Below are 12,744 nucleotides of genomic sequence, written 5' to 3'. Positions count from 1 at the left end.
TTAAAGAGCGAACACAATTTTCGAAATATTTTGTTCGTGATATATCAAATAGTTTGACAATGTAGTCATTGCTTGAAATGCCTTCTTTGACGATACATGTGGGATAATGTTACTATCATTTTGTTTAGGATCATTCTCATCATCATTATTCATTACAGATTGAATAATCTCTTCCTCTGTAGGTGATTCCATAACTGTATCATTCTCATTAGGATAGTTCAAAAGATGTTCAACATCCATCACATTTCTGTAGGCTAAATTAGAGATAACATCATTTAATTTTTGAATACCTTCATCTAATTCACCAACTTCTTGGATACCTTCATCTAATTCACCAACTTGTGGTTCAGATACATTGTTTTCTTTCGACCGGATCTTGCAATGCCGAAAATAATTTGCAATTGTTATTTCTTTCACATCAAAATTCCAAGCCAAGTTAGCAAAATTAATAGCATTCAAAATATTATTTTTTTCAGTATTTGGTGCTTCAACCTCAAGTCCTTGTAGGATGTTGAAATAAAGACGACGACGATAATAAGCTTTGAATGCTTAAATAATTCCAGCATCACATAGTTGAATCTTAGACGTTGTGTTAGGAGGTAGGAAAAATAACTCTACATTTCTTAGGCCTTCAACTATCTTTGGATGAGCTGGACAATTGTCTACTATTAACAAAACCTTTCTGTCATTCATTATCTTATCAAACCGGCCAACATATTCTTGGAAAAGCAAGTCAGTCATCCAAACTTTCTTATTGGATCTGTACATGCAATTAAGATTGTTCATGTTCACATTTTTAAAACATTTAAGATTTGCAAACTCACCAATAATCCATAATGATACTTTGTCAGATCCATCACCATTGCAACAGAGAGCAGGAGTAATCGTCTCTTTGTCTTTTTTGCGACCTTCAAGCTGCTTGGTAGCAAGTGAATGATCAGCTTTCAATCGGTAAAATAGTCCAGTTTCATCTGTATTATAAATATCCTTCAATTCAAATTGATCTAGTTTTCACCGTATGCTAGGCAATTCGTTTTCAATGTTATCCATGATAACTGAACCACTTTCACCAAAATGTCTGTAAGACTTGATTCCGTATCTTGACTTGAAACGTTCTAACCAACCAGAAGAGAAGTTGAATTCTAGATTAGTTTCACGGTACATTTTCAGGAAAACATCTTTTGTTTTTCCTTTAATAATTTTTCCTGACATGTTCACTTTCTCTTGCATTTGAAGAAACCACTTGTACAAAATTTTCTCTAAATCAGGGTATTTTATCGGTTTATGCCTCTTGGTATCGCTATTTTTCATCTCATTTGACAAATACTCTGCCGACCTTTTGAGAGTGTGCGATATTATTGATTGACTAATAGTCAAATTAATTTTTTGTTTCACCCATGCTTGCAATTTTTTTGCCTAATAGTTGTATTCTCTTTCTTATGCTCACATATTGTGTTTCTTATTTTATTGGTTAAAGATGATTTTAGTACGTCTTTCAAATGATGAGAAGACATTATACTTGGATTATGATTTTAAAACATCTAGCTTTTTTCTTTTATAGTTAACATAAAATCTCTTCATATTCTATATACATGAATACAATTAGAAACATTAAATTTCACGAAATTCGTTTAGCTTTCCTAGATTTAAATAATAAATATGCAAAGACTATACTTTTTAGTGTCCTAGATTTAAACTTTTGAAATTTTTAATTCAAATATTTTTTCTTTCTTTCTTATGGAACATACTGCAAAATACTCTCTAAAATAATAAATATTTATTTATCGATAAATAAATATTTTATACATTTATTGATAAACTAATAATCTAAATAAATAAATATTTTTTCTCAATCCCAAGCATATATATTTATAGAGGTTTTACTGTATTATTACATAAATTTTGAGTGCATAATTATACATGAAAGAATAAAATATATAAGGTAATAAAAAAAAGTGATTAAAATGAATAAAACTTAAAAGTGGTTAAAGTTTTATGAAGACAGTCACACAAATTTAACGCTTCAGATTAATCGGGTTAGGTGTTTTTTCTTTCTCGTGTCTTTTTTGGTAAAAATATATATTTGTACACATTATTTTTTGTCACGACCCAAATTCGGGTGTGATGACACTCATCTCAACCCACCGAGACAAGTCAGCCTAAAACTCAACGAAAAGTAAATGCGGAAGTAATTGAGATAAAATAAGGTTTAAATTAGTCAAAAACAAATAAATAATCTCCAAAATCCCCCAAGACTGGTTGTCACGTATACAAGCCACTAATAAATTACCGAAGTACGAAAGAAAATACAGTCACAATGTCTTTGTCACTAGAGTAGGACTAAAACATAATAAAAGAGTAAGAGGTGTCCGCTAGATGGATGTAACAGCTACCTCAACACTCGAAATGATAGCCTCAGATGTGGTGGAAACACTAGGAGATCAAACAAGTCCGGCCTCACAACCTACACAAGTGTGGAAGCAAGGGGTGAGTACCAAACAACACGGTACTCAGCAAGTGGATAACTAAAACTAAGCAAAGCTTAATAGATACAAGTACTCCTGTCCTCCCAACCGAACCTCCTTAACTACAACCTGCATAAAATCAGCCTAACTCTACACTTGTGCGATAACAACAGTAATACAGTCCACAAATTCTCATCAATGAATCATACCAAGTCAAGTTCAACATACACAGAGCAATATAGGGGTAAACACAAATTCACAAATGTCAGAAAGGTGCAATGCAATGCAATGAAATGATGCATGTCTGTCCTATCGGTACACATCCGCTGAATCACAGTCCGGAACCCATGGGGGACATTTCTGTCCATGTAACCTGCCACGGAGCGTGTGGCCCGACCCCTTTGTTTCATAATACCTGCCACGGAGCGTGTGGCCCGACCCCTTTATTTCATAATACCTGCCACGGAGCGTGTGGCCCGACCCCTTTATTTCATAATACTTGCCACGGAGCGTGTGGCCCGACCCCTTTGTTTCATAATACCTGCCACGGAGCGTGTAGCCCGACCCCTTTGTTTCATAATACCTGCCACGGAGCGTGTGGCCCGACCCCTTTGTTTCATATCATTTTCAATCTCAACACAATATGTCAGAACCAATGCAATCAATTCATGTTCATATAATTCACGATAATAATATGACAACAACCATAATTTTTCCTATCTCACATCAACATAGTCATTTCACATGTCCAAAATAAATCCACAATCATAACATATCAATTCCACCAATACATGTCATTAGATCACCATTTTCTATCCCTCATCTCCATTTTTTAAAGGTCAATCATATAGTCAATAATCCAGTCTAATTCTCATTACTTCCTAATACACATAACACAGAAATACAAGCATCTATAAGCTTAAACTGAGGTTTAGAAATTCACTTGCCTTAAATAATCACGCAATTACTCCGAGACCCGAGCCTTCCCTTTTCGCTGGGTTTCCAAATAAGTATGATCTAAACAAATAATTAACCACAATAAGATTTCAAAACTAACAACACCCATGTCTAGCCTAGACCCCAAACTTACACAACTTTATAATCAAGTTCCTAAATCTTGATGCCAATTAATAAGTCAAATATTATATTTTTTTTTAAATTTCAAGTCTAGAGTTATGGCTTAATTCCTCCAATTAACAATTAATAATATTCGTATAATTTTTACTCCTAATTAGTCACTAATGTAGCCAAATATTTAGTCATCCAATAATTCCAAAGAATTACACCCATGTTGCAGCAGCAACCAAGAACCCCAATATTATAAATTTAAGGTAATTCATAATATGTAATATACCTAATATTTAATTATCTATTTTAATATATCAAAATTCAGGAACTAGCTCATTCTATGTCATTGAAGTCAAATCTGAAATTTTCTTTCCGATTATGTTCACTCATGATAAAATAAACTCACATGTCAAATTTCAGCTAAAACGGATCGTTATTCGACCCCCAAATCAAGATTTTATATGAAGAATCCTAGGGTCATATTTTTTTATTTCAACATTGTTTCTCCACCAATATACCCTAAAAATATGTTCATAATTGCATAAAAATTTAATGGAAAGGATGAGAATAATTACCTTGACGCTTTGGAATTAAAAATTCCTATTTTTTCTCTTCTCCTTTATTTTTATTTTCTCCTTTCTTTTCTTTCTTCCTCCGTATTTTTTTTCTCCGATTTTTTTTTTGTGTGTTCGTCGGCGGCGTGCTTTTCTTCCTTCTCGATAGATCTGATGGCATTAGGCCATCAGAATATATGTATATATATAATTCTTTTTTTTTTCCTTTTTCAAATTAATTATGTATTAAAATTTACAATTTCTACTAACCTATTTTAATAAATATAAGAAAAGTGGTATAGGGTATTAAATGCATTAACACTTTAGCCCATCAATTAAATTAATTATTTAAAATCACCCATCAATTAATTAAATGAAGTTATCGAATAGTCTAAAATTTACAATTTAAATGTACGGAATGAGTCTTTTATGAAGGAAAGAAGACTCGTTCTCAAAATGACCTAACGGGTCATTACATTTTTACAGCTCACGTAGTTAGAAAAAATTCTTTTTTCAAGATTTTTTAATCATGTGTGAATATTCATACCGGCGATTGACAATTTAACATTAATTATCTCTCGTGCAAAAGATATACATTTTTATAAAATTAATATTTATCATCACACGCAATAGAGCTATGATTGAATGATCTTCAAAGTTTATAAACTAAAAACGTAGAATTTAATCTTACCGTTAGCTTTAACGAACCTAAAGTTTGATTAGGCGTGAAGGTAATCAAAATCGAATTTGATCTGTCCGTCCTTGATTAGATTTACAATTCTTCATAAAACAATACTTCATATTGTAGTGATTAGGTAGAATGCAAAGAAACTAAGTGCGTGCGAAATAGATTTTAAATTTGTCCTTAGGATAATTATACCTACTAATTTATCAGTACATGCATTGCACATATACGTCGAATCATTTAGTATTTGCTATGGTAAAATATTATTATTATTATTATATAAATTTTGAATGGATAATTATACATGAAATAATAAAATATTATAAAGTAAAAAATAAAGTAATTAAAGTGAATAAAAACCTAAAAGTGATTAAAGTATCCTGCAGCTTAAGATTCATCGAATTGGATATTGCCTTCCTCTCCTAATGTTGCGTATTTTTCAATACTAGTAAAATAATATCATCTAATAAAGTGATTAAAGTATCGTAATGAATCATCTAATACTTGCTGTCGCAAAATAATATCAATATTATTATATAAATTTTGAATGAATAATTATATTTTAAAGAATAAAGTATATAAGGTAAAAAATAAAGTGATCATAGTTAGTAAAATTTTAAAAGTGATTAAATTTTCGTAAAGACAGAATCATGCAGATTTGCTGCTTCAGATCCATCGAATTGGATGTTGCTTCATTTTCCTAATTTTCTGTGTCTTATTCAATAAAAAATTATTTGTACATGTTATTTTTACAACTCACATCAACTAGAAAAGAAAAAAAGAAAGGATAATGCAAGCCTTACGTGGATGATTTGATAGTCTTTTCCACATCTTTATGCAAAAAATTTAAAAGGTTAAAGAAATCATCAATTGAAGATGAATAAAAAAAATGTTGGTGAAATTATAAGATTACAAATTACAATTGAAAAATAAAATGAAGAAATTAACTTCACTTTTTGGCTGAGGCGCGGATATCTCGCTCTCTTTAAGGAGATTCAAGCCCACTGCAGTAAATCTTTTCACTGGTCCAGCAGTAGTCCTCTTGACTTGTCCCCTCCAGGATACAACAGCCTTATCACAAAAATGTAACTCAACAAACTCTGGACAAGAGTTGAGTTTAAAGCTCTTCACAAAGAATACCTCCCTTCAACTAATAAGAACTCTCTTTTTTATATAAACTTAACTCTCTCAATTTTTTCTTATCCTTTTCTTACCTTTCAAAACAAAGAAGACCTCTCTATTTATAGGAGAGAAAATCATTCAAAGATGAAAAAATAATAGAATGCCATCATTATCATCATTTAGTGTACCATTATGATTTAGTGCACCATTATGATTTAGTGCACCACTTATTAGTGATAATTAGATTAAAAATACATAATAATATGATTTAGTGCACCACTTATTAGTGATAATTAGATTAAAAATACATAATGGAATGATTTAGTCTTGCACTAAATAAAGATGATAATGAAAGACATTTTTATGCACTAAAGAAAGAATAATAAAGATTACATTAAATGTCATCAATGGACAATTGCTAAAATTGCAATTTAATAAAATGTTAAAATGTTCACACACTAACAAAAAATGAGTATTTTTAGATAAAATTTTAACTTATACATATTTATCAAACATGCCGTCATTTTTTTAAATCACAATTAGTCATAGATGCTCATATTTATATTGATGATTGACAATTTAAAATTCACGTGCGTTGCACGTATATATCGGGTATATTATAAAGTAATTTAATATTATTATATAAATTTTGAGTGAATAATTATATATATAAAAACAAAGTACATAGGACAAAAAAAGATGATTAAAGTAAATAAAAACTTCAAAGTTATTGAAATTTTGTTAGGACAGAGTCATGTTGATATGATGCTTCACTTTCTTCTCGTAATTTTATGTATTTATTTTGATAAAACATTATTTGTACACGTTATTTTCACGATTTACATCAGCTAAAAAAGACAAATTTGTTCTCTAAGCAAAGTTTTAACTTATTCATTTTTATTGAACATGACATTATTTTTTTTAATTATAATTAATCGTAGGTGAACTTTCATATTGACGATTGATAATTTGTTATTCACGTGTGTTGTATGTATATGTTGAGTCATCTATTACTTGCTATTGTAAAACAATATCTATATTATTGTATAAAACTTGAGCGAATAATTATACATGAAAGAACAAAATATCTAAGACAAGAAAAAAGTGATTAAAAAACAAATTTTAATTTTTTTTTCATCGAATATGCCGTTAAATGTTTTTTTAAAAACATTATAATTAATCATGGATACAGGTTCATATTGATTATTGAAAATTTGACATTTTCTATCTCTCGCACAAAAATTATATATTTTCGCGAAATTCACATTTATTATTGTAAGCAATAGAACTATGAATGAGTGATCTTCCAAGAGAATAAACTATTTTATTTTATTTTTGGAATTTTATCCCAACTTTCACCTAACGAACTTAAAGTTTGGGTATTCAAAATCAAATTTGATTTTTCCATCTTTGACTAGATTTACAATTTCTTCATAAACAATACGGCTCCATATCGTTTAGTAATTATGCAGAGAAATTAAAAATGTTGGTGTATATGCATTTTATTATTAAAATAATATATTAAGTGCATATGTTAGTGGATATAAATTGTGGTAGAAGATGATTATTGGTTTTTGTAATTTATATGATCATTAGTTCTTATAACTCTCATAGTTATTAGTAGTGGCAGAGCCAGAATTTTAAATAAGAGGGTTCAAAATTTAAATAAGTAGACACACGAGCTAGTCGAAGGGAGTTCAACATCTACTTTATATACATAAAAAAATATTTTAGCTATGTATAAATAGTAAAATTTTCCATCGAAGGGACTTCGGATGAACCCCTCGGCACAAGATTGCTCCACCACTGGTTAATAGTTTCATGTAACTCATGTGACCATAAGTTTCTTATAACCTATGTAACATCTATCACATTTATTTACCCACATTAATACCCATTGATTACATGAAAGACTTCTTCACCTAAAATAGTGGTGTTTCTTCCTTTTGTAATAGAGATGACAAAAAAGGATGAGATGAATATGTTAAGTGTGGAAATATTGTAATGTATTACTGTACTGCAAGAGAGAGTTGAGGCAAGAAAATATTCTAAGTCTTCAACTTTATTTACTATATAAAAGAGTGTGTATATATATATATATATATATATATATATATATATATGTTGAAGGAAGGTGTTCTTTTGTGGAGTTTTGAACTCTTCAACTAATTCAGAGTTGCTTGAGTTGTACAACGTTGTTGGGCTGTTATATATTGGAGGGACAGGTCAAGAGTATTACGGATGGATCGAAGTAGATTATGCCGCAGTGGACTTGAATTTCTTAAAGAGAGCAAGATATCCGCGCTTTATCCTGAATATATTTTTTATTCATTTATGTCATTTTATTTTCAACTGTAATTTATTATATTTGGGATATATTATACCAACAATAAATGATATTTAAAAACAACAAAACGACAAAATTATGCCTTTTAAAAAAGTGTCACAATACTTTTGTTGTTGGTTAAAAAATGTTAAATCACTGCCAATGGATATGACTCGACTTCAAAATTTGAAATGTTAATTGGCACCTAATTTGGGGATAAATAATTTATGTCTATCTTATGTAAAGCTGTTTAAATTCCTTCACATAATGAATTATAATACTTTCAATTATAAATATGTTGCTAGTTATAGAGATGGATATAGAAGATATGTTTCATTAGTTCGGTCTGTTCTGGATTAATTTCAACTTAATATAATATTTTATTTTTTAATTAATAATTAGCCAACTTGACTGATGATAACCCAAATTATTTTCTCCTTCAATTCGATTTTACTGAATAAAAATTAGGAAAATAATATTAAAAAAAATTGTGTCTGTATATGATAAGCTGGTGAAAAAATGGCTCACTTTTAATATGTTAGACTAGTTAGTTTATATTTTTAATATTTTGATATTCTATGAGCTTAAGCTCTTCAATCTATAATTATAATTCATGAATAAGTAAATTCAATAACAACTATTTAATAGGCATCACATTTTGGATCCGTAAATAAACAAGAAACAAGTAGATGCACATTAACTAGCGATAAAATTAATCATTAAGAACGATGAAAAAATCCAACCAAAATAATCAATTGTAAAGTATTTGACTTGTCACTCAAAATATGTTACGTAGACAAAAATATCATTTATCGTTCACTTTTTTATTCTATTTTAAAAATAATAATTTTACCGAAATTTCTTATTCCATAAGCTAAGTAAGATATTATTTGAAAATTTTACTTGTTAAATTTGAAACTTCAGAATAATAACTATTTACCTTATCCTTATTCCCATATGGAATAAAGAATTTTTACTCCCGTCAAGTTGGTTATTATTTCTTTTTCACATAGGTGAACCGAACCACTAAATTGTCCCATTTTTTTTTAAAAAAACTCTTTAAAAAAAGGGTGCCAGGAAGCTGTTGATACTGGTAGAGTGGAAAAATTATTTAATTAAAGTCTGATGGAAAAAAGAAATAAAATCAATTATAGTGAAAAAATTAAATCAATAAAAAATAGTTAGTATATTTTTTTCAAATCAAATATCGTAAGAGGGGTTTTCCTAGTGTCGGCAGGAGTTTGGACCACGTGGTTAATAATTAGTTGGTAATGGATTATAAATTCATAGTATTTATTGAAGAATTTATTGAATTCTTTAATTGAGAAAGAAAATGACTAATTAACTGAAACAGAGAAATAGATTAGTATTATTATGGTTAAAAAAGCACGGAGTTAAGTGTTAACGTTAACTTTTGTTTTAAGGAGCAAGAAGTTTGGGCCAATTACATGAGGACACTGGACAGTTAAAACTTGAATGAATCAAAAGTGATAAAACAAATCTATTGGTCTATTTCTATTTCTCCCTTTATGTTGGTTTTAATCTTGTCTTGATTTTACGTCTTAAAAAGATTATAATATATTTAGGCTGCATTAACCTTCTAATTTTAAGGAAAAAAAGGTCATCAAGTTGATACTTGATAGGGTTGTTTTCAAATTTCAACTTTGTCATCTTAACAGTGTAGTATGACTCTGGAAGAAAAGTGGATGGAAATTAGTTTTTCAACTCAATTATTGTCGAACCACGGTTACTTGGTTAATTAATAAGGAAATGAACACTTACATATTTATTCTTAAATGTCCCATTACTTTTATACCTCATTTTAATTTTAAAATAACTTACATTTATTTTAAAATTTGCGCACTGCAGCATCCACCCTATATGATACCGATAGAATATTAATATATCAACAGAGTATCATAAAATATTAAGCTCAGTCCTATATGATACAGACATGATATCAATATATCGATGGAGTATCGCAAAATAATATATTTTGTACTAACTTAGAGTTTAATAAATAAGATTGTGACTTTAATATTTTTCTCTTAATTGTTTCATTTTTATTTCTTAAAAAAAGAGCTCAATCATATATGATATCGATAGAATATCAATTTACCGACAGAGTATCATAAAGAATTATGCTTAGTCTTATATGATACCGATATGGTATTAATATACCGATGAATTATCACAGAGGATTAATTCATAGCAATGATGCTGACATCATGCGCGAAATAAGAAAGGAGAAAATGAGGTAACACTCAGGCTCAAAAAGAGGAGAATTGTCCAAGTTCTTTAATAAGAGCCCGTTTGGATTAGCTTATAAGCTGTTTTCGGGTTTTTTTGGTAAACAGCTGGTCAATTTAAAGTCATTTTCTGATTAAAATAAGCCCCAAAAAATAATTGGGTTTGTTTGGCTTAACTTATCTAAAACAACTTATAAGTTGAAAACAACTTATAAGCCAAAAAAATAAGTTGGGTTACCCCAGTTTTTTTTAGCTTATAATAAGCAGAGCTTATAAGCAGCTTAAAAAAAGCCTTATTCAAACAGACTCTAAGTCAGAAAGAAAAAAATAGAGGGAGCACAACTTTTCACTTTTGACTTTTTTTATATAAATTTTAACTTATTTTAATATTTTTTTGATTTGTTAAACAGTCCCAAAAGTTAAATATTAACTTAAAAACTATTTTGACCAATATTTAAGCCAATCCAAACATGCTGTAAGTGGTACAAATTACAATAATGAACTTAAATGGACAAAGTTAGTTCATAGTTGTAAGTGTGTTATACGTAAATTCTTGAATTATTTATGTATTCATTAATAATTGAAAAACACACATCTATTAGTAGGAATCTTTCTTTAAAAATACAAGAAAGGAAGAAAAGGAAGTGAAAAGAAAAAGATAGATAAAAAGATTTCGTTTGCCTTTCATCAACCTCAACTATCAGTTTTAGTGACCCAAATATTGTCACTTTTTTGTATTAACTATTCAAAAATCTAGAACCCTCTTAATTAATTAGCAGTTTAGCACCTAAAACTTTATGCTTCTACAACTTTAATAATTACTTAATTCCATAAAATAGTTTTATCTACAATGAGATGGTGGCTTTGGTTTTATGTTTTAGATTATTTCTTTTCCTATGGAGGGATGGAAATTAATTTGTTAAAAATAGACTATTTTAGTGGATTTATTCTTCACTAATCATCATATTTTATGTTTTACTAATGTGAAGTGAAAGGTCTAGGTTATCATTAAGGCAAAAAACTAATTAAGCACTTTGTTAGGTTTAGAAAATAGTTTGATATCAAGCAATGGATTAGCAAAATGGACCACTCTATTCTCCTCTTTAGAAGTGGGAATTTCATGAGGCATGAAAACACTGGCTCACCTACCTTGAAAGATGCCCTACACCATACAATAAAGGGACTTTCTTTATGCAATATTAAGTACTACACTCCTCTCTCTCTATATATATATATAATCGATATCGACAAATTTTATTTAAACTTATATATACTGATGGTGCAAAAAAATATACTATCAAGTATCACAATATATATTTATGAGCAACTTATATATATTAAAGTAAAATTTGTAATCTCGAGGCAAGGTTGAGAATCAAAAAAATACTAGATGACTTTTTTTTATTTGTTCAAAATCGAATTGCTGCCAGGGGCAATTGCGCCTGCACAGGCACCCTATCATATGGCCCCAAAGGAGCTTGCTGAATTGAGGAAGCAGTTGAATAAGCTGCTGGATGCTGGGTTGATTCAACCTTCAAAAGCTCCCTATGGTGCTCCTGTTTTGTTTCAAAAAAAACAGGATGGAACGATGAGGATGTGTGTGGATTACAGGGCATTGAACAAGGTAACTGTGAAGAACAAGTACCCTGTTCCGTTGGTGCAGGATTCTGCTTACCAAAAATGGCCCACTTGGAGCTCTTGATTCCGTGGCGCGGCTCAACGAAGCAGCCACGCCGTCCTACCTATTTAAAGTTTGAGAATAGGTCGAGGGCGTTGCGCCCCCGAGGCCTCTAATCATTGGCTTTACCCGATAGAGTCTAAAGTGATAGAATTATTGAATATCATATTAGTGAAAGGTAGTAGGTAGACATAGATATAATAGTTGAAGCTTACGAATCTCTACTGTGATCTCAAGTTAATTCTACAATAATAATAATTTTTTGATATTTAGTGAATTGATCATAAAAGATAGATTACATGCTATACCACATAAAACATAACTTGATAATGAGAAGGTTTTTTTATACCGTTGGGGGTAAGAAAATATAACAAGTTACTCTTTTATATTTCAAGAACTGAAGAAGACCCTTCATTCGTAAGTCATTGAAAATTGAAATGCACAACTTTAATGCTAAAGTCCTGGCATTGAATCAATTGGATTTTGACTTCTTGTCCCTCTATCAATTTATAATGCATTTGGCATCTCTTTCATTGCCATTGTTTATTATTTTTTCAGCATCATGAATGATGTATACAAAAAGGGTCCTCAAATTCG

The 12,744-nt window shown here is 29.7% G+C and overlaps 1 pseudogene; it reads right to left on the bottom strand.

The window, feature by feature from the left end:
- LOC129893920 (CENP-B homolog protein 2-like) lies at nt 1-1,514 on the bottom strand (annotated as a pseudogene).
- Nucleotides 1,515-12,744: the final 11,230 nt, after the last annotated feature.

Source organism: Solanum dulcamara, chromosome 7, assembly GCF_947179165.1.
Source record: "Solanum dulcamara chromosome 7, daSolDulc1.2, whole genome shotgun sequence".
In the NCBI taxonomy this organism is placed as follows: Eukaryota; Viridiplantae; Streptophyta; class Magnoliopsida; order Solanales; family Solanaceae; genus Solanum; species Solanum dulcamara.
This window is presented reverse-complemented; position numbering and strand designations above follow the sequence as displayed.